The sequence below is a fragment of the Rhinoraja longicauda genome, chromosome 6 (assembly GCF_053455715.1).
Source record: "Rhinoraja longicauda isolate Sanriku21f chromosome 6, sRhiLon1.1, whole genome shotgun sequence".
NCBI classification, from domain to species: Eukaryota; Metazoa; Chordata; class Chondrichthyes; order Rajiformes; family Arhynchobatidae; genus Rhinoraja; species Rhinoraja longicauda.
The window spans coordinates 8,695,483-8,719,189 of NC_135958.1; positions in this window are offsets into that span (position 1 = coordinate 8,695,483).

Genomic DNA, 23,707 nt, shown 5'->3' on the forward strand with positions numbered 1-23,707 from the left:
CAGCATAATGAACTGAGCCATGCATGGAGTCACTGCAAGGTAAATGCACTTCCCACCTGTTGAAGGACTCTTATTGAAATACAGTTTTTAATATTTAATGCACACTCTCTGCCATTATGGTTTGGATGGAATGAAAAAATAAAATTACAACTGACTAGCATATTCCTGACTGATTATTGCCAGCATAATCAAGGGCCAGTCTCACCCCGGCCACTCCCTCTTCTCCCCTCTCCCATCGGGCAAGAGGTACCGAAGTGTGAAAACACACACCTCCAAACGCACACATCTCAGTCTGAGGAAGGGTCTCGACCCGAAACGTCGCCCATTCCTTCTCTCCTGAGATGCTGCCTGACCTGCTGAGTTACTCCAGCATTTTGTGAACAAATACCTCCAGATTCAGGGACAGTTTCATCCCGGCTGTTATCAGCCAACTGAACCGTCCTCTCACCAACAAGAGAGCGGTCCTGAACTACTATCCACCTCATTGGTGACCCTTGCACTGTCTTTAATCGGACTCTACCTTGCACTAAACGTTATCCCCTTATCCTGTATCTGCACACTGTGGACGGCTCGATTATAATAGTATATGAACTATCCGCTGACTGGTTTGCACGCAACAATAAAAGCTTTCGACTGCACCTCGGTACACGTGACAATAAACGAAACTGAAAAAATAATAAATACAAACGCCAAATTCATGACCCTATTGAAACTGGAAATGTTTAAAGAATAACCCAGTTGAGGTTGAAGAATTATAACATGAGAAACCGAATAAAATTACAGACATCATCTTTGTGAAAAAGGCCTCCACCAAACAGGTTATTATTTCAGAACCAATGTGCGATTTTTAATCAAAATGACACCGTTCATCAATGAATCTAACTACATTTTAGTTCATTTCATATTTTGTGTGATTGAACTCCAGGGGCATGTGTTTAACCATGGAGTCTGTGTCAGAGTATACCAGATCACCTTGGGTCTGATTGTGTTCCAACCCACTTTGATAGATTGATTGGAAGATACAGTGTGGAAACAGGCCCTTCGGCCCACCGAGTCCACGCCGACCATCGATCATCTCTTCACACTAATTGTAAATTCTCCCGCTTTTGAATCCATTCCGTCCACACCCAGGGCAGTTTACCGAGGGCCAACGAGGGCCCGCTCGCACGTCTCTGCAAAGTAACAGTGGGAAGTGGGATGAAACCGGAGCACCCGGAGGAAACCCACGCAGTCCCAGGGAGAACGTTCAATCTCCACACAGACAGCACCCGAGGCCAGGATGGAACTTGTGTCCCCAGCGCGGTGAGGCGGCAGCAGCTCTACCCACTGCATATTGAGTAGAGTGTGTAAAATGTCGTTTCAGATGAAGACAGTGATTTTGCTGATTGCCTTGGCAAAGTCTTCACAAGGGCACCTTGTTGGGAAGGGACAACAGTGGCCCAGATCCTGCGTGTCTGCAGGCACCAGATGTTGTACTCAGAAGCTGAGCGATGTCAGAAACGTCTAGTGGTCTCGTCAGTATTACAGCCACACAATCCGCCCTTGTATTTAACAGTTGACAAGCGAATAAGTTGCAGGAGCAGAATTAGGCCATTCGGCCCATCAAGTCTACCCCGCCATTCAATCATGGCTGATCTATCTTTCCCTCTCAACCTCATTTTCCTGCCTTCTCCTTGTAAGCTGATGGGCCGAGTGGCCTAATCCTGCTCCTGTAACTCGTTGACTTCTGAGCGGCATACAAAGCAGAAGCAATAACTGCCTCATTGTCCTCTGGACATTGTAAAAACAGCATCAACAATTGCACCAGTAATCGGTTCATATCACCAAATGATTCTAATAGTCACACTCCCCTCCCCCTCCCCTCCCCCCCATCTTTTATTCCCATTAGCGAATGTCAGACTTGATTACATCTCGCAAGTGGGAGGGAGTGAGGCCAGAGTATAATTATTGAAAGCCATTCTTTAGGACAGTCAGTCGGTCAGATGCTTAAACAGATTACGAGCTGTAAAAATGATGCAGGAGGCTGAACTGAAGCCAGGAGCTCCTCACCTCCCCGTCCTGTCTCCTCGATTACCTCAGCCCGAGCTCCCCGATATGAAGTGTTTTAACCTCACCGCAATAATCAGGGAGCTTAGCCTTCCATTCCCCTCGTCCCAGGTGTGCCGCAACAACAAATTATTACAAAACACGACATAATAACTCCATTTCTCTACAATAAAATAACACTCACTTCTCTCCTCCCACTGGAAGGTTTTAGTTTTGGAGATACAGCGCGGAAACAGGCCCTTCGGCCCACAGAGTCTGCGCCGACCAGCGATTCCCCGCACACTAATACTATCCTACTACACACTAGGGACAATTTACACTTCTACCAAGTATACAAACCCACGCCGATTAACCTACAAACCCGCACGCCTTTGGGACGTGGGAGGAAACCTACGCGGTCACGGGGAGAACGTGCAAACTCCACACACACACACACACACACACACACGCACGCACGCACGCACGCACGCACGCACGCACACACACACACACACACACACACACACACACACACACACACACACACACACACACACACAGCACTCGAGGTCAGGATCGAACTAGGGCCTCTGGTGCCGCGATCTCCTGCACATTAACACAATCCCACACACACCAGGGACGATTTTACATTTATACCAAGCCAATTAACCTACAAACCTGTACGTCTTTGGGGTTTGGGAGGAAACCACCGAAGATCTTGGAGAAAACCCACGCAGGTCACGGGGAGAACGTACAAACTCCTTACAGACAGCGGCCGTAGTCGGGATCGAACCCGGGGTCTCTGGCGCTACAAGCGCTGTAAGGCAGCAACTCTACCGCGCCGCCCATGTAGGGAGGTGTCTGAAAACCATGACCATCAGGTTCCCAATCTGACCTTTCTGTCATGGGCCTCCTCCATTGTCGTAATGAGGCCCAGCACAAATTGGAGGAACAGCACCTCATATTTCGCTTGGGCAGTTTACACCCCAGTGATATGAACATTGATTTCTCCAGATAGTTCCTCTCTTTCCCCTCCCCCTTCCCAGTTTTCCCACAGTCTTCCTGTCTCCCACTACATCCTACCTTGGTCCCGACCCCTCCCTTGACATCAGTGTGAAGAAGGGTCTCGACCCGAAACGTCACCCATTCCTTCTCTCCAGAGATGCTGCCTGACCTGCTGAATTACTCCAGCTTTTTATAGACAATAGGTGCAGGAGTGGGCCATTCGGCCCTTCGAGTCAGCACCGCCATTCAATGTGATCATGGCTGATCATTCTCAATCAATTTTTGTGTCTATCGGGAACTGTAGATGCCGCTTTACAAGAAAAGGCACAAAATGCTGGAGTAACTCAACGGGTCGGGCAGCATCTCTCTCTCTCTCTCTCTCGACAACACGGATAGGTGATGTTTCGGGCTGGGACCCTTCTTCATCATTGAGACCCTCCACAGAAAGACAAGAGGAAACCCGCTCACTCTTGATTTGATTCAGTTCTGTTCATTTAAATGCATTTAAACACGAGCACATGCATCACTTTTTAAAATAATCTTAAATGTTTATGGACTTCAAACATATGTAGAGTCATAGATATAGTCAGAGAGTCATGTAGCACGGAAACAGGCCCTTCCACCCAGCTCGTCATAAGGGATAGGAGCAGAACTAGGCCATTCGGCCCATCACGTCTACGCCATTCAATCATGGCTGCTCTATCTCTCCCTCCTAACCCCATTCTCCTGCCTTCTCCCCATTACCTCTCACACCTGTACTAATCAAGAATCTATCCATCTCTGCCTTAAAATTATCCACTGACTTGGCCTCCACAGCCTTCTGTGACAATGAATTCCACAGATTCACCACCCTCTGACTGAAGAAATTTCTCCTCATCTCCTTCCTACAAGAATGTCCTTTAATTCTGAGGCTGGGACCTCTAGTCCTAGACTCTCCCACTAGTGGAAACATCTCCATATCCACTCTATCCAAGCCTTTCACTATTCTGTATGTTTCAATGAGGTCCCCCCTCATTTGTCTAAACTCCAGTGAGTACAGGCCCAGTGCCGACAAACGTATGCCAACCAAGATGGCTCATCTATGCGAGTCCCTTTTGCCTGCGTTTGGCCCATATCCCTCTAAACCTTGCGAAAACTTAAAACCTTATAAAGATTTGGGAGAGGCCTTGATGACTCAATGAAACCGAACTATTGCTGGAACCGAACTTAGTATTTAGGCTTGAAGATGACCCAGCAAAATGCAGGGCCTCATTCATCATTTATGTAGGTGCAGCACAGTGTGTGCAGCGGGTAGAGCAGCTGCCTCACAGCGCCAGAGGCCCTGGTTCGATCCTGACCTTGGGTGCTGTCAGTGTGTGTGGGTTTGTGTGTGTGTGTGTGTGTGTGGAGTTTGTCTGTGTGTGTGTGTGTGTGTGTCTGTGTGTGTGTGTGTGTGTGTGTGTGTGTGTGTCTGTGTGTGTGTGTGTGTGTGTGTGTGTGTGTGTGTGTGTGTCTGTGTGTGTGTGTGTGTCTGTGTGTGTGTGTGTGTGTGTGTCTGTGTGTGTGTGTGTGTGTGTGTGTGTGTGTGTGTGTGTGTGTGTGTGTGTGTGTGTGGAGTTTGCACGTTCTCCCTGTGACTGTGTGGGTTTCCTCCCACATCCCAAAGCCATGTGAGTTTGCAGGTTAATTGGCCCTCTGTAAATTGCCCCCTAGAGTGCAGGGGGTGGATGAGAAAGCGGGATAGCATAGAACCAGTGTGAACTGGTGGCCGACGAGGAGGGTGGGCCGAAGGGCCTGTTTCCGAGCTGTGTCTCCAAACACTAAACTAAATCAGCTGAGCCCTACTACCCTGCAGGACACATCGCCCAGGGGGACTTGCTGAGAGAATGTAGTCACGTCAAAATAAGTGAACCGTGATCTCAAGCACTCCTCTGATCAGCACTAAACCCTTTTCAGCTTATTCTAACCTTGAAGTAATGTGAAGGATACTGGAAGAAGATCAGAACATTACCTATCACTGTTTTAGAGAGCGCTCTGTCTATATGTTGTATCCCCAGTTTCATACAGGCTAAAGCAGTACCAATGTATGACCCAATTATCTCACTGCAACCTGTGTAAGAGATTTAAAGCAATAAATTAGAGGTCAGAATCTGGGCGGCACGGTGGCGCAGCGGTAGTGTTGCTGCCTCACAGCGCCAGAGACCCAGGTTCGATCCCGACTACAGGTGCTGTCTGTACGTAGTTTGTAAGTTCTCCCCATGACCTGCGTGGGTTTTCTCCGGGATCTCCGGTTTCCTCCCACACACCAAAGACGTACAGGTTTGTAGGTTAAATGCGTAGGAAGGAACTGCAGATGCTGGTTTAAACCGAAGTTAGATACAAAATGCTGGAGTAACTCAGTGGGACAGGCAGCATCTCTGGAGAAAAGGAATGGGTCTGAAGAACGGTCCGAAACGTCACCCATTCCTTCTCTCCAGAGACGCTGCCTGTCCCACTGATTTACTCCAGCATTTTGTCTCTATCTCAGGTTTGTAGGTTAATTAGCTTGATATATTTGTAGATTGTCCCCAGTGTGTATCTAGGATTGTGTTAATATGCTGGGATCGCTGGTCGGCACGGACTTGGTGGGCTGAAGGGCCTGTTTCCGCGCTGTATCTAAAATGTTATAAAAACATGAGTTAAATGGCTGGGATATTAGGTGTTTAGCTTAATTTATGAAATTCACTCACAATAAATAATGTGTAATAAAAAAATTGAGTTGTGGAGCTGATTTAAATAAGTAATCAGACACAGTGTTATGCCAAGTCGAAAGAGCAATGATCATAATTGGTATGAATTTGGTAAAACTAGATCATGATAATAGTTGTGTTATCCAGTGTGCTTATTTTGGCCACAGGGAAGTGGTAATATTTGTCTTTAAACACTGTTAATAACAAACAGTTATAACGGCAATATCAACACACTCTGGACCAACTCTGCAGTTCACAAAGAAATTGTCTAACGACATGGAACAATCACGAGCAATGTTTCATGGTTAGAATACAGGAGCAAAGAAATGCAACACTTCAGGATATCTTTCCAGGTGAGACAAAGGTTCACCTGCACCTCCTCCAACCTCATCTATTGCATCCGCTGCTCCAGATGTCACCTTATTTACATCGGCGAAACCAAACGCAGGCTCGGCGATCGCTTCGCTCAACACCTGCGCTCGGTCCGTATTGACCAATCTGATCTCCCGGTGGCCGAGCACTTCAACTCCCCCTCCCACTCCCAGTCTGAGCTTTCTGTCATGGGCCTCCTCCAGTGCCATAGTGAGGCCCACCGGAAATTGGAGGAACAGCACCTCATATTTCGCCTGGGCAGCTTGCAGCCCAGTGGTATAAACATCGACTTCTCCAACTTTAGATAGCTCCTCTGTCCCTCTCTTCCCCTCCCCCTTCCCAGATCTCCCTCTATCTTCCTGTCTCCACCTATATCCTTCCTTTGTCCTGCCCCCTTGACATCAGTCTGAAGAAGGGTCTCGACCCGAAACGTCACCCATTCCTTCTCTCCTGAGATGCTGCCTGACCTGCCGAGTTACTCCAGCATTTTGTGAAAATAAATACCTTCGATTTGTACCAGCATCTACAGTTATTTTCTTATACTTCAGGATATAAGTTCACAAGGTCATAGGTGATCGCAGCAGAATTAGGCCATTCAGCCCATCGAGTCTCCTCCGCCATTCAATCATGGCTGATCTGTCTCCCCTCAACCCCATTGTCCTGCCTTCTTCCCATAACCCCCGACACCCAAACCAATCAAGAATCTACCTATCTCTGGGGTAAAAAATATCAACTGACTTGGCCTCCGCTGCCTTCTGTGGCAAAGAATTCCGCAGATTCGCCACCCTCTGACTAAAGAAATGCTAAATACTGACACTGATTCCACACCATCTACGGTGAACTCACTCAGCCACTGTCCTGTCACGAGACTCATGAAGCACCTCTTCTCTGTGTGGTGATTTGCGATGGTAGAATGCACAGTTTAAATGATGAAGTGCAGCAGTCCAGTGAGGTGAGTTTGACAAAATCTCTCCCCAAAGGTTTTTACAACCAACGAAGGCAAGAACCGCATTGGTGAAGAATAATATTATTAGCAAATGTCCCTTGCATGCTGTCCGTCCTTTGATGTTTATCAGAGGAGAAGGTGGGGAGGAAAGCTGGAAAAGAGAGCGGGGGGGGGGGGGGGCGGGGGGGGGGGGGGGGGTGGGGGCAAGGCGAACCCTGGCAAGTGTTACCGAAGACAGACACAAAAAGCTGGAGTAACCCACTGGGACAGGCAGCATCACTGGAGGGAAGGAATGGGTGACGTTTCGGGTCGAGACCCTTCTTCAGACAAGTGTTACAATCTGAAGGAGGGTCCCGACCCGAAACGTCACCCATCCATGTTCTCCAGAGATGCCGTCAGACCCGCTGAGTTACTCCAGCACTTTGTGTCCTTTTCTGGCAAGTGATAGGTGGATACAGGTGAGGGGGGGAGGGGGTTGATTGGCAAGTGGGTGGAGTAAGTGCTAAAGAAAACAAAAGGTTGTCAGATAAGTAGAGACGAGGAGTGAAATGTAAAGAGGTAGAATTGAGTTTAGTTTAATTTAGTTTAATTTATTATGTACTGAGGCACAGTGAAAAGCTTTTGTTGTGTGGTAGCCAGTCAGCGGAAAGACAATACATCATATCATATCATATCATATATATACAGCCGGAAACAGGCCTTTTCGGCCCTCCAAGTCCGTGCCGCCCAGCGATCCCTGCACATTAACACTATCCTACACCCACTAGGGACAATTTTTACATTTACCCAGCCAATTAACCTACATACCTGTACGTCTTTGGAGTGTGGGAGGAAACCGAAGATCTCGGAGAAAACCCACGCAGGTCACGGGGAGAACGTACAAACTCCTTACAGTGCAGCACCCGTAGTCAGGATCGAACGTTTAGTGCAAGATAAAGTCTTGCATAGTCCGATTAAAGATAGTCCGAGTGTCTCCATTGAGGTTGCTGGTAGCTCAGGAACGCTCTCTGGTTGTTGAGACGGTGGCTCAGTTGCCCAATAACAGCTGGGAAGAAAGGCAGTCTGAAGAAGGAACTAGACCCGAAACGTCACCCATTCCTACTCTCCAGAGATGCTGCCTGTCCCGCTGAGCTACTCCAGCATTTATGTGTCTATCTTCGGTGTAAACCGGCATCTGCAGTTCATCCCTACACATAACAACTGGTGAGAAACTGTTGAGGTTTCCCACATACCTATAGAGATGTAGGTGGAAGGGAACAGGGGGGTGAGTGATGTAAACTCCTCATGGAGACCAGAGCTGTCATCGTTAATAAGGGTGTGTTTTGCTTTATGCCGGCAGGAATAACATTCCTCTTGTTTACAGCTCCATCGGCTGCCTTTCCCCAGTGGTTTAGCTTCTGTTTTTAATTCCAGCGAGGTATAAACCAGGTTAGTTATCACAACAACCCCACCTCACCCCAGAAACAAGATCAGGCTCCCTTACAGAAACGTAGTCAATAGGTGCAGGAGTAGGCCATTTAGCCCTTCGAGCCAGCACTGTCATTCAATATGACCATGGCTGATCATCCAGAATCAGTACCCCGTTCCTGCTTTCTCCCCAAATCCCTTGATTCCGTTAGCCCAAAGAGGTATACCTAACTCTCTTGAAAACGTCCAGTGAATTGGCCTCCACTGCCATCTGTGGCAGAGAATTCCACAGATTCACAACTCTCTGGGTGAAAAAGTTTTTCCACATCTCAGCAGGTTGCAAGATGTCTACCCTCTGATTATTTTGCTTCAGTCTGGACAATATTAACTTTGGATATGCCAGAATTTCTGCTTGGCGAACCTCAAGTGAACACCAAGCCTTTCTTTACAGCTCGTGCCAAGACTTCTGTTTTCTTTCCAGCACGTCCATCAGTCCCTAGTTGCTCAGACAGTCTGATCCAGGTCCATAGATTCTCTGAAACATAGACCCAAAGTGCTGGAGAAACTTAGCGGGGTCAGGCAGCATCTCTGGAGAGAAAGGATAGGTGACGTTTCATGTCAGTCTGAAGAATGCTCCCGACCCGAAACGTCACCCATCCTTTTTCTCCAGGGATGCTGCCTGACCCGCTGAGTTACTCCAGCACTTTGGGTCTATCTTTGGTATAAACCAGCATCTGCAGTTCCTTGTTTCTGCTCTCTGCATGTGTCAACACAAGTAGACAGAGTGGTAAAGAAGGCATACGATATGCTTGCCTTCATCAGTCAAGGCATTAAGTGCAAGAGTCAGGAAGTCATGATGATTGAGAACGATCAGCCATGATCAGATTGAATGGCGGTGCTGGCTCGAAGGGCCGAATGGCCTCCTCCTGCACCTATTGTCTATTGTATCTCTGTTGGACTTTGGTCAGGCTGCATTTGGAGTCTCGTGGATGGACACAAGAAGCTGGAGTAACTCAACAGGTCTGACAGCATCTCTGGAGAAAAGGAATAGGTGACGTTTCGGGTGGAGACCCTTCTTCAGACTGAGTCAGGGGAGAGGGAAAGGAGAGATATAGACAGTGATGTAGAGAGACAGAGAACAAATGACTGAAAGATGTGCAAAATGATGAAGGAAACAGGCCATTGTCAGCTGTGGGCTAGGTGAAAACGTGTTACTGACAATGAGACTCACCAGGACGACTTTGAGGCTAGTGCAAGGACTTGGGTGGGGGAGGGATGGAGAGAGAGGGGATGCAAGGGATACTTGAAGTTAGAGAAGTCAATGTTCATACCGCAGGGGGGGGGGGGTATAAGCTGCCCAAGCGGAATATCAGGTGCTGTTCCTCCAATTTGCGCTGGGCCTCACTCTGACAGCGGTTTAGGCCCAGGACAGAAAGGTCAGTGTGGGAATGGGAGGGGGAGTTAAAGTGTTTGGCAACCGGGAGATGAGTGTAGAGTGCAGTTCTGGCCGCCCCATTGCAGGAAGGATGTGGAGGATTTCAGAGAGTGTTGCTGTTTATTGGCATCGTTGTGCTGCTGTAAGGGTTGGTGATGGGGCTTGTGGCGGGTGGGCCCTGGGTATCTGTGAGGATGTGGAACACCGGGACCTGGGGAGGTGCCACTCATCATTGACATTGATTAACAGCGGACTAGCCAAAACGAAAGCTCGAAAAGGCACAAAGCTGTAATCTTTACACAAAATAATCAATTTGTTTTTAATTTGCTTTGGTTTCCCATGAGGTTAGGACTAATGTTCATATCTCGAAGAAAGATTAGAAGCAGGGTCCCAATAGAAGATTGTCATTATTTGGTAAACTTGTTAATTCTTGGCATATATTCAGACATGCTCACACGTGTTTGCATATCTAGTCCTTTGTTTTCAATGCTGTTAGTTCGCCAGCTTTTAGATCCGATTGAATCTATCAATGACTGTTCATTTCACATCCGATTTCCATTTGTCTCATTGTTACCTTTCAATGGTCATAGAATTAATATTTTTTTATGGCACTGTTCAATAGGATTTGATCAGAATGATAAAATCTGTTGAAGTGTCGTTACGTACTTTAATACTTTAGGGCAGAACGGTGGCGCAGCGGTAGAGTTGCTGCCTCACAGCGCCAGAGACCCCGGTTCGATCCTGACTCCGGGTGCTGTCTGTACCGTGACCTGCGTGGGTTTTATTCGAGATCACCAAATTCCTCCCACACTCTAGACGTACAGGTTTGTAGGTTAATTGGCATGGTATAAATGTAAGCGTGTCCGCAGGATAGTGTTAGTGTGCGGGGATCGCTGGTCGGCACGGACTCGGTGGGCCGAAGGGCCTGTTTCCGCGCCTTATCTCTAAACTAAACTAAATGATATTTTAGAAAGTGTACAAGTTACTGGTTTTTATTTTAACCAAAAACACAAAGTGGTCGAGTGACTCAGTGGGTCAGGCAGCATCTGTGGAGGGAACGGACAGGTGACATTTCGGGTTTTCTGACCTTTTCTGCAGACTGATTGTAGAAAGAGGAAGATAGCTGGGAAAGTGGGTTGGGAGCGGGACAAAGATTGGCGAGTGATGGGTGGATACAAGTGAAGAGGGTGTGATTGGATGGGTAAAGGCTTTAGATGAATAGAAGACAAAGGATGTCAGATAAGGAGAGGAGACTGATGGCACGGTGGCGCAGCAGTAGAGTTGCTGCCTTAACATCCCAGAGACCCGGGTTCCATCCTGACCCGGGTTCGATCTAATCATAACCATAATAATCATAATCGTAATTTATTAGCCAAGTATGTTTTGCAACATACGAGGAATTTGGTTTGCCATACAGTCATACCAAAAAAGCACCAAGACACACGACTACATAACATTTGACATAAACATCCACCACTGTGGCTCCTCCACATCCCCCACTGTGATGGAAGGCAATATCCAGACAGATCCAGGGTAAAGGGAATAACATTTAGTGCAAGATAAAATCCAGTAAAGTCCGATTAAAGATAGTCTGAGGATGTCCATTGAGGTAGATGGGAGGTCAGGACTGCTCTCTGGTTGTGGTAGGATGGTTCACTTGCCTGATAACAGCCGGGAAGAAACTGTCCCTGAATCTGGAGGTGTGCGTTTTCACACTTCTGTGCGTCTCGCCTCCAGGTCTCTAGTTGGCGAATGTAATGTAAATGCAGAATGTGAAGCAAGACTGAAGGTAGAATGTAACGATGTCGGTACACTTGAGTGCATCTGGCTGCATAACACATTGATTTTGCCAGGAAGATCTGAAAGATTATTTCATTTTCGTTTTTTAGTTTGAGAGACTCAGCGCGGAGACAGCCCCCTCGGCCTACCGAGTCTGGTTTCCTCCCACACTTCAAAGACGCACAGGATTATAAGTTAATTGGCTTCGGAAAGAATTGTAAATTGTTCCTAATGTGTAGGATGGTGTTAGTGTGCGGGGATCGCCGGTCAGTGCAGACTCGGTGGGTCGAAGGGCCTGTTTCCTCGCTGTATCTCTAAAACTAAAACCAAATTAGATGTGACGTTCTGGGTCGGGACCCTTCCTCAGACCCAAAGTGTCACCCATTCACGTTCTCCAGTGATGCTGCCTGACCCGCTGAGTTACTCCAGTACTTTGTGTCTTTTATTGTAGACCCACCACCTACAGTTCCTGGTTGCCTCTGTAAATTCTCAGTTGATACCTACCCCCAGTACATACACAATGAAGAATTGACCCGAAGATCCTTGATGATAATGGCAAGGCATCAGAAACTTGCCACGGGGTGAACAGAGAGTGTTGGCGGCTCCAGATAATACCCCCTTTTGCTAAATTTAACAATTTCTGCTAATTAGGGCAGAAGAAAATGGCTGGCAACAAAAGCATAACCAGAAAGGAACAAAGGTGAAAGCAGGCTTGGAGGGGGAAGGAGAGAAAACTGATCCACAAGTCAATGGGAAGCAAGGATCAGGAGAATTTCAAGCTGCTCGTAATTTAGCTCCAGGGTTGCAAGATAACGCTGAGGGAATAGAAAATCTGTGAGGAGTCAACAGTGTAAGTTAAACAGTCTGAGACCGATTGTTTCCAGTAGTTGAACTGGAAAAAAAGTGCAATTAAGAGAATCAGTCAGTGTACAGACAGAGATTAGGTGCGACATGACTCGAGGCACTGGCTTCCACTGATCTATGAGCAAATTCCTCGACTCCTTCTGGGCCAAACAATGGAATATTAGTGCACTAATTTCCAGTGTAAGTGGAAAGTAATTTAATTACAACAGGAATGCCATTGCAAGATAAGTTAATTAGTATATTTGGAATTTTTTCCACTATAATTCTCCTACATTTCAATGAACGACAAAGTAGACTCTATTCCGTATTAATTCTTCATATATGTGTGAAAACCTTTGAGCCACTGCAACACAATGGAGGCCATTAGTGAGAATAATGTGATTGATTGGATTCGCAGATTTACCTAGACTTGAATCGTAATGATGAGACGAGCCTAGTGGCGTTTGCAAATTAAACCTGAATCTTGGCCCACCATGGCTCCTTCGGTGTATGTAGGACATAATGAGCTACTGTTCTGCAGAGAGCAAGGTCAAACATTGCCCAGGAATGAGTAGGTTAACCTATGATGAGGTTTTGACTGCACTGGGCCTGTACTCACTGGAGTTTAGAAGGATGAGGAGGGACCTCATTGAAACGTACAGAATAGAGAAAGGCTTGGACAGAGTGGATGTGGAGAGAATGTTTCCACTAGTGGGAGAGTCTAGGACTAGAGGTCATAGGCTCAGAATTAAAGGACGTTCTTTTAGGAAGGAGATGAGGAGAAATTTCTTTGCCACGGAAGGCTGTGGAGGCCAAGTCAGTGGATACATTTAAGGCAGACATCAATAGTCAATAGTCAATAGTCAATTTATTTGTCACATACACATAAATGTGCAGTGAATTGAAAAATTACCCGCAGTTCAACAATAAGACCAATAAGAATAATCAATAAAAATGCAATAACACATACAATCATAACCAACACCAAACAAAAAGAAACATCCATCACAGTGAGTCTCCTCCAGTCCTCCACACATAGATAGATTCTTGATTTGTATGGGTGTCAGAGATGGGGAGAAGGCAGGAGAATGTGGTTAGGAGGGAGAGATAGATCAGCCATGATTGAATGGTTGGGCCGAATGGCCTAGTTCTTCTCCTATCACATGTGACCTTATTCAATCCCAGGCTTGCCTTGAGACCGAAGACAGACACAAAAAGTTGGAGTAACTCAGCGAGACAGGCAGCATCTCTGGAGAAAAGGTATACTGTAGGTGACGTTTCGGGTTTAATTTAGTTTAGAGATGCAGTGCGGAAACAGGCTCTTTGGCCCAGTGGGTCCGCGCTGACCAGCGATCCCCACACATTAACACTATCCTACACACACACACACACACACACACACACACTAGGGACAATTTACAATTTAACCAAGCCAACTAACCTACAAACCTGTACGTCTTTGGAATGTGCTTTCCAACACAACAAGCTGTATTTAATAATAATAATAATAATAATATTCATTTATTGTCATTGCAACGAGTACAACGAAATTAAAAAATAGCCAATCCTGACGGTGCGTACAAACATATATGCAATAAATGCAAAAACAAATAAATACATAAATACAATTAAATACAATTATATTAAGTACAAGATTTTTTAACGGTGTTGCCTAGTGCAAAGGTAGTGTTCAGTTCTCGTATGGCCCTGGGGTAAAAACTGTTCTTAAGTCTGTTTGTTCGGGATTTGATCGACCTGAAACGTCGACCAGAGGGCAGATGAACAAACAGACGGTGGCCGGGGTGGGATGGATCTTTTATTATTTTGCCTGCTCTACTGAGGCAGCGTAGTCTGAACAGGTGCTCCAGGGAGGGCAGTGAGCAGCCGATGATCTTCTGGGCCGTCGTGATGACCCTCTGAAGGGCCTTCCTGTCCTTTTCTGAGCAGCTGGCATACCATGTGGTTATACAGTATGCCAGCACACTCTCGATGGAGCAGCGATAGAAGGACAACATGAGCTTCTCCTGCAGGTTGGTTTTCCTGAGGATCCTCAGGAAGTGGAGTCTCTGCTGTGCCTTCTTTACTGTGGTGATGGTGTTGGTAGACCAGGTAAGATCCTCTGCGATGTGCGTACCCAGGAACCTGAAAGCTGGTACCCTTTCCACACAGACCCCATTGATGTAGAGTGGGTCGTAATCTCCACTGGTTTTTCTAAAGTCAATTATAAGTTCCTTTGTTTTGGAGGAGTTCAGGACCAGATTGTTCACTGAACACCATGCTGCCAGCCTTTGGATTTCATCCCTATAGGCTGTCTCATCTCCTTCTGAGATGAGTCCAACCACAGTCGTGTCATCCGCGAACTTGATGATGGTGTTGGTGGGATGGGTGGGGGCGCAGTCGTGAGTGTAGAGGGAGTAAAGGATGGGGCTCAACACACAGCCCTGTGGTGAGCCGGTGCTCAGTGTAATGGTGGAGGAGAGGTGAGGGCCTATTTTGACGGTCTGGGGGCGGTTGGTCAGGAAGTCCTTGATCCATTGGCAGATGGTTTGGGAAAATCCAAGGTCGGAAAGTTTGGTGACCAGTCTGCTCGGGATGACCGTGTTAAAGGCAGAGCTGAAGTCGAGGAAGAGCATCCTCACATAGCTCCCCTGGTGTTCAAGGTGGGTCAGTGCAGTGTGAAGAGCAGTGGCGATGGCATCCCCTGTAGACCTATTTGCTCTGTAGGCAAACTGGTGTGGGTCGAAGGTGGGTGGGAGGCTGGCTTTGATGTGCTGCAGGACCAGTCTCTCGAAGCACTTTGTGATGACCGGTGTGAGTGCTACCGGACGGTAGTCGTTAAGACCGCTGATGACAGACTTTTTCTGCAGTGGGATGATTGTGGCGGACTTCAGGCAGGGAGGGATGGTGGATGTTAAAAGGGACAGGTTGAAGATTTTTGTGAAGACCTCAGATAATTGGTCTGCACATTCCCTCAGCACTCTGCCCGTCACACCATCGTGGCCTGCAGCTTTCCTGGGATTCACTGCTCTGAGCACGCGCTTAACATCATACTCCTGCACAGTGAAGGTGTTGCTGTCAGGTGCTGGAGAGGGTGTTATGTCTGCCACTGTAGCTTTCACCTCGAAACGAGCAAAGAAACAGTTAAGTTCCTCTGCCAGCGAGGCGTCGCCGTCGGCAGTCGTGCGGTTGCTGGTCTTGTAGTTGGTGATGTGCTGGATGCCTTGCCATACCCGCCGTGGGTCATTGTTGGAAAAGTGGTCCTCAATCTTCCTCTTGTAGGACGCTTTGGCATCCTTGATGCCTCTCTTCAGGTTGGTTCTAGCAGCACTGTATAGAGCTCTATCACTAGACCTGAAGGCGGTGTTACGGTCCTTGAGGAGAGACCTGACATCCTTTGTCATCCAGGGTTTTTGATTGGGATACAACCGGATGCGTTTGTCGACGGTGACATTGTCAACACAGTTTTTGATGTAGCAAAGTACAGTTGATGTGTACTCCTCCAAGTCATGATCCTCAAAAATATCCCAGTTGGTCCTTTCGAAGCAATCCTGCAGCTGCGAGGAAGCTCCTTCAGGCCATGTCTTAACAGTCTTTATGGTGACTGGAGCTTTCCTCCTGAGTGGGGTGTATGCTGGAGTTAGGAATATGGACAGGTGATCTGACTGCCCCAGGTGTGGTAGTGGTGCTGACCTGAAACCCTTCTTAATATTTGAGTAAACCTTGTCTAGTGTGTTTTTCCCCCTGGTAGCACATCTTTAGAACATAGAACATCAAACCGTTACAGGTCGGGACCCTTTTTCAGACCCAGAAGGTCCCCAATCCATGTTCTCCAGAGATGCTGCCTGGCCCCACTGAGTTACTCAGGCACTTTGTTTCTTTTTTTAGTTTAAATGAGAGTAGTTTATTGTCATATCACCAGGGTGCAATGAAATTCCTTGTTCGCATGAAGCTCACAGAGTGAACAGTGTACATGCAGTGATGATAAATGCAAAGATGAATCTAAAACTGCGGAATGGTGGGAGATTGAAGTGTAAAATCTGAGTCAAGCAACAGTGGACCTATATTTCCTGTAAACAAGTTGCAGTGGGGCTAGTTTCTCTGGCCGAGGGGTGCAAATGTGGCCCATTATCTATCCGCTAAAGCGTTTCATTATGGTCAACGTTAGAACCACTGGGTGGTATTCATTCTGACTGTGCGGTGGCGCAGCGGTAGAGCTGCTGCCTCACGCATCAGGCCCCTGGAAACCGCTGCCTCACAGCGCCGGAGACCCGGGTCCGATCCCGACCACGGGTGTTGTCTGTACGGAGTTTGCACGCTCTCCCCGTGGCCTGCGTGGGTTTTCTCCGGGCGCTCCGGTTTCCTCCCACACTGCAAAAGCGTGCAGGTTTGTCAGGCCATTTGGCGTCTGTGAAATTGTAAATTGTCCCGTGTGTTGGAGAGTGTTAGTGTATAGACTGGTTCTGCCAAGATGCAGCACCGAACCCTATCAAACTGTACAACACCTCCCCCTTCATGGGGTAGACTGACTCCCCCCCCTCCCCCACTCCCCCCCCCCTCAATCTTTGCACCTCCCCAATCCTGGACTTTCCACTCATCACTTTCATTTCATGTTTCATGTATCTTGTTGTGTTTTATGACTGTTGGCAGACCAATCTCCCTCCTGGGATAAGTGAAGTTCTATGGTATCGTATTGTATCGTATCGTATCGTACAAGTCAAGTCAAGTCAATTTTATTTGTATAGCACATTTAAAAACAACCCACGTTGACCAAAGTGCTGTACATCAGTTCAGGTACTAAGAAACGAACATACAATGGCACACAAACATAACAGCACATACATAAACAGTTCACAGCGCCCCCTCAGAGGGCCTCAAACGCTAGGGAGTAGAAATAGGTTTTGAGCCTGGACTTAAAGGAGTCGATGGAGGGGGCAGTTCTGATGGGGAGAGGGATGCTGTTCCACACTTTAGGAGCTGCAACCGCAAAAGCACGGTCATCCCTGACCTTAAGCCTAGACCGCGGGATAGTCAGTAGCCCCAAATCGGCCGACCTGAGGGACCTGGAGATAGAGTGGTGGGTTAGAAGATTTTTGATATGGGGGGCAAAGCCCGTTTAGGGCTTTGTATGTGAATAGGAGGAGCTTGAAGTTGATTCTGTACTGTACTGGGAGCCAGTGGAGAGAGGCCAGAATCGGGGTGATGTGGTCCCTTTTATGGGTACCCGTCAGGAGTCTCGCTGCGGCGTTTTGGACCAATTGCAGGCGGGACAGGGATGATTGGCTGATCCCAGTGTATAGGGAGTTGCGGTAATCTAGGCGGGAGGAAATGAATGCGTGGATGATTTTTTCAATGTTGTCAATTTAGAGGAATGGTTTGATTTTAGCTATGGTACGAAGCTGGAAGAAGCTGGCTTTTACCACAGCGTTGATCGCTGGTCAGTGTGGATTCACTGTGCTGAAGGACCTATATGTCTAAAGGTCTAAAGATGCAGATCACTTTATTTTTCTTGTGGAAACAAGGAGCTGCCCACACTGCTTCAGCCTATGAGCTGCCAGGCTTTGTCCTTCCTCTCTTCCAGCTTTCTTCACCTCCGCCCACCCCCCCCCCCCCCCACAATCGGTGTGAAGAAAGATCCAGACCTGAAGAGTCACCTCCCCACAGATGCTGCCCGACCCACTGAGATACTCCAGCACTTTATGTCTTCACTTTAATTTTTCTTTATTTTGTGAATGTTCACGTTTCAGAATGTTAACCAGTATATTTAGATTTTTTTTTTTTTAGATTTAGAGATACAGCGAGGAAACAGGCCCTTTGGCCCACCGGGTCCGCGCCGCCCAGCGATCCCCGTACATTAACACTATCCTACACCCTAGGGACAATTTTTTTAAACATTTGCCCAGCCAATTAACCTACATACCTGTACGTCTTTGGAGTGTGGGAGGAAACCGAAGATCTCGGAGAAAACCCACGCAGGTCACGGGGAGAACTTACAAACTCCGTACAGACGGTGCCCGTAGTCAGGATCGAACCTGAGTCTCCGGCGCTGCATTTGCTGTAAGGCAGCAACTCTACCGCTGCGCCACCGTGCCGCCCATACGTCTATATGTCTTTAGACGTTAGAGTTATAGCACGGAAACAGGCCCTTCGGCCCACCGGGTCCTTGCCAGCCAGCGATCACCGTACACTGGTACTATCCTACACAATAGGGACAATTTGCAATTTTATCGAAGCCAATTCACCTGCAAACTTGTACATCTTAGGAGTGTGGGAGGAAATCGGAGCACCCGGAGAAAACTATATCACAGTGATATCGTGCAAACTCCGCACAGACAGCACCTGTGGTCAGGATCGAACCCGGGTCTCTGGCGCTGTGTGGCAGCAACTCTACCACTGCGCCACCGTGCCTCCCCAGCGAGTTGTGTGATGTGTTGCACATTATTTGAAATCTTATTGTTCGAAGCTCTAAATTTTAAATCTCTACTTGATTGTTCAAGATTGTTCAAGATTTCACCCTTTCCTTTTGCTAGCATTCATTTTGGTTTTGTGAAATGCCTTGGGATATAGTTTTTTTAATATATTGAAGGCACTGTTCAGATGTAGAACACTGATTTGATTTCTGCCAGTTTGAATTCTCTATCGTATGTGATATCTGTGATATCTCAGTGTAGCACGGTGGCACAGCGGTAGAGTTGCTGCCTCACAGCGCCAAGGACCCGGGTTCGATCCCGACCACGGGTGCTGTCTGTACGGAGTTTGTACGTTCTCCCCGTGACCTGCATGGGTTTTCTCTCCGAGATCTTCAGTTTCCTCCCACACTCCAAAGATGCACAGGTTTGTAGATAAATTGGCTTGGTATAAAACATAAAATTGTCCTTGGTGTGTGTAGGATAGTGTTAATGTGCGGGGATCGTTGTTCGGTGCTGACTCGGTGGGCCGAAGGGCCAGTTTCCGCGCTGTATCTCTAAACTAAACTAAACTAAAACTGAAATCTTCCAATCTCCAGACACGGCCTTCCCTCCAAAGAACGAACTGTACATTCCAACTATTTGTTACAACGTGTTGGGAGAGTGGGTCCTGATGTATAAAATGTGTCACTCCCAAGATAATGAGAATCGTGCTGGAATCTCTGAGATTGAACATGGATGATCACGATGGGCTACCTCTTGCTCAGTTTCACTTTAGTTTATTGTCACGTGTACCGAGGTGCAGTGAAAAGGTTTTTCGTTGCGTGCTATCCTGTCAGCAGAAAGACAATCCATGCTTACAATCGAGCCATTTGCAGTGTACAGATACATGTTAATGGATCTCCCCCTCCCATTCCCAGTCTGACCTTTCTGTCATGGGCCTCCTCCAGTGCCATAGTGAGGCCCACCGGAAATTGGAGGAACAGCACCTCATATTTCGCCTGGGCAGTTTGTAGCCCAGCGGTATGAACATCGACTTCTCCAACTTTAGATAGTTCCTCTGTCCCTCTCTTCCCCTCCTCCTTCCCAGATCTCCCTCCATCTTCCTGTCTCCACCTATATCCTTCCTTTGTCCCGCCCCCCCTGACATCAGTCTGAAGAAGGGTCTCGACCCGAAACGTCACCCATTCCTTCTCTCCCGAGATGCTGCCTGACCTGCTGAGTTACTCCAGCATTTTGTGAATAAATCGATTTGTACCAGCATCTGCAGTTATCTTCTTATACTACATGTTAATGGAATAGCGTTTAGTGCAAGGTAAGGCCAGCAAACTCCGATCAAGTATGTGGATCTGAGAAAAGTTTAAGAAGGTCATAGTTAAAGTAAGAAACATTGCTGTAGGGGTAGAGATTTAAGAGTGTGGAGCGAGCGTAATATAGAAACAGAGAAAATAGGTCATAAGGAATAGGAATAGAATTAGGCCATTCGGCCCATCAAGTCTACTCCGCCATTCAATCGTTTCTGATCTATCTCTCCCTCCTAACCCCATTCTCCTGCCTTCACTCCATAACCTTTGACACCTGTACTAATCAAGAAAACCCACCCATAGGTGCAGGGGTAGGCCATTCGGCCCTTCGACCTGCACCGCCATTCAATATGATCATGGGTGATCATCCAAAATCAGTACCCCCGTTCCTGCATTCTCCCCATATCCCTTGATTCCGTTAGCTCGAAGAGCTAAATCTAACTCTCCCTTGATACATTCAGAGAATTGGCCTCCACTGCCTTCTGTGGCAGAGAATTCCGCAGATTCTGGGTGAAAAGTTTTCCTCACCTATGTGATGACTGTAGATCTGCTTCTGTGGCTAGCAGGCAAATAGTCGCCTGGGTTGGGCGCCATCATGGAATGATGCCCTCTTAACACTGTCGTAGAGTCATAGAGCTGCACAGCACGGAAACAGGCCCTTCGGCCCACCTTGTCCCTGCCCACCAATTGGCATATTGGGCTAGTTCCACTTGGCTGTGTTTGGCCCATTGCCCTCTAAACCCTTCCTCCCCAAATGTCTTCTAAAAGTTGGAATTGTACCTACCTTTTCAGTTCAGTTCAATTTATTGTCACATGTACCGAGGTACAGTGAAAAGCATTTTGTTGCGTGCTAACCAGTCAGCAGAAAGACAATACCTGGTTACAATCAACCCACTTACAGTGTGGAGAGTGTTACAGTTTTCTTTTAAAGTTTCTTCTGGTAGGTATAGTGTGACAGTTTAGTTTGTCTTAGTTTTATTGTTTAGTTCGTTCATTTAGTTGTAGTTTAGTTTGTACCGACGTACAATGAAAAGATTTGTTGTTGCGTGCTAACTAGTCAGCGGAAAGTCTGTACATGATTACAATCAGGCCATCCACACTGTACAGATACAGGATAAAGGGATTGGGGGAGAGAGGGGAGGGGCAGGGGTTAAACAGAGAGAGATCCAGGAAATCTTGCTCCAATTAGTTTGTACGTTCTGTGGGTTTTCTCCGGGATCTCCGGTTTCCTCTCATACTCCAAAGATGTGCAGGTTTGTAGGTTAATTGGCTTGGTATAATTGGAACCTAGTGTTAGTGTGCTGGGATCGCTGGTCGGCACGGATTCGGTGGGCCGAAGGGCCTGTTTCCACGCTATGTCTCTAAAACTAAACTAAACTAAACTATGACTGTAATTGGAGAAAAATATCATCTTGTAGCAATGTACTTTTGGATACGAATCAGGGCAACAGCTGAAAATAATACCTTTTTGGCCGACTTACAATTTTCAACAGTTGACCAGCATTCAAATGGGTTATTTTATGAAATGATTTTCACTATAAATGTGGTACTCTGCCATAAAGACACACTGTAATCATTCATCTCTCCAAAATACAGGGCTAGGCACATTTTCCTTCATGGAGATTTTAATGCAGCCATTTCAGAATGCAGATTACGGTCTCCATGGATAAAATTGTCTGCTGTACAATTTTCCATTATTCTTGAAACCACGTTTTAACCCTCTTGTGCTTGTACCTTCAGCACGGTGGCGCAGCTGGTAGAGCTGCTGCCTCACAGCGCCAGAGACCCCGGTTCGAGTCTGACCACGGGGGCTGTCTGTGCGTGTGGAGTTTGTACATTCTCCCTGTGACCACGTGCGTGGGTTTCCTCCGGGTGCTCCGGTTTCCTCCCACATCCATAAGACGTGTGGGTTTGTAGATTAATTGGCCCTCTGTCAATTGCCCCTAGTGTGTTGGCAGTCGAGTATGGAATATATTCGATCACCCATAAACGTCATCTACTCATGTTCTCCACAGATGCTGCCCGACCCACTGAGTTACTCCAGCACTTTGTGCCTTTCTTTTAAAGCAGCATCTGCAGTTCATTGTATCTACATCTCCCCCTCGATTGGAGTTTAACTTGATTCTATCTATGTATGTTTTAGAGATACAGCGCGGAAACAGGCCCTTCGGCCCACCGAGTTTGTGCCAACCAGCAATCCCTGCACACTAACACTATTTACACACACTAGGGATAATTTACATTTATAACCAAGCCAATTAAGCTACAAACCTGCACATCTTTGGAGTGTGGGAGGAAACCGAAGATCTCGGAGAAAACCCATGCAGTAACAGGGAGAACGTACAGACAGCACCCGTAGTCGGGATCGAACCCGGGTCACTGGCGCTGTAAGCGCTGTAAGGCAGCAACTCTACCGCTGCGCCACCTTGGTACAGCCCCTTGGTATTTGCAGTATCTGATTTATTTAGATAGCTTACAAAACAAAACTTTTCACTGTACCTCTGTACACATGACAATAATAAAGCTAAACCTATTAAATGATACTTTGGTCTGAAGAAGGATCTCGACCCGAAACGTCACCTATTAATTTTCTCCAGAGACGCTGCCTGACCCGCTGAGTTACTCCAGCATTTTGTGTCTATCTTCAGTGTAAACCAGCGTCTGCAGTCCCTCCCTACACAACTTAAACTGAATGAAGACAACAAAGGGCTGGAGTAACTCAGCAGGTCAGGCGGCATCACTGGAGAAAAGGAACAGGTGACGTTTCAGGTCGAGACCCTTCTTCAGACTGAGAGTCGGGGGGAGAGGGAAACGAGAGCAGGGGGGCAGTGCTGCCGGAGCTCCCCCAGTGCTCACCGGAGCGCCGCTCCGACACCTCTGTAAAAAACCCCAAATAAACAGCGGGGAATTTTAACCAGCAGGGAATTTAACAGCGGTCTCTCCGGCACCAGTGATAGCTCCGGCACCTAAATGATTAGCACTGCAACACTGAACGAAAGGTATAGAAAGGTTCAGAACCTTTTGTTTCTCTTCCTCCACAGATGCCGTCTGACTTGCTGAGTTTTAATTCCAGTAATCTCTGCTTTTATTACACAACTAGACCAAGTGGACCCATTGGGCCCAAACCTCTCCTGCATTGGTGCAGCACCCTCTCCTCCCCTCTCCCCCTCCCCTCTCCCTCTCTCCCCTCCCTCCCTCCAGCCCCCTCCCCCCCTCCTCGTCCCCTCCATCTCCCCTCCCCCTCCTCCCCCCCCATCCCCCTCAACCCCCCTTATCCTCCCTCCTCACCCTCCCTCCCTCTTCTCCCTCCACCCCCTTCCATCTCTCCCCCCTCCCTCCCTAGGAGATAGATTTAAACTTTAAAACGTGAATAACTTTAAAAATATAACACCGATTTCAATGAAACTTCTTCCATCAGCACCAAAGGGACGACGGTGAATAAGGTGGGCCTAAATTGTTGCGCTATCGTGTACCGTTTT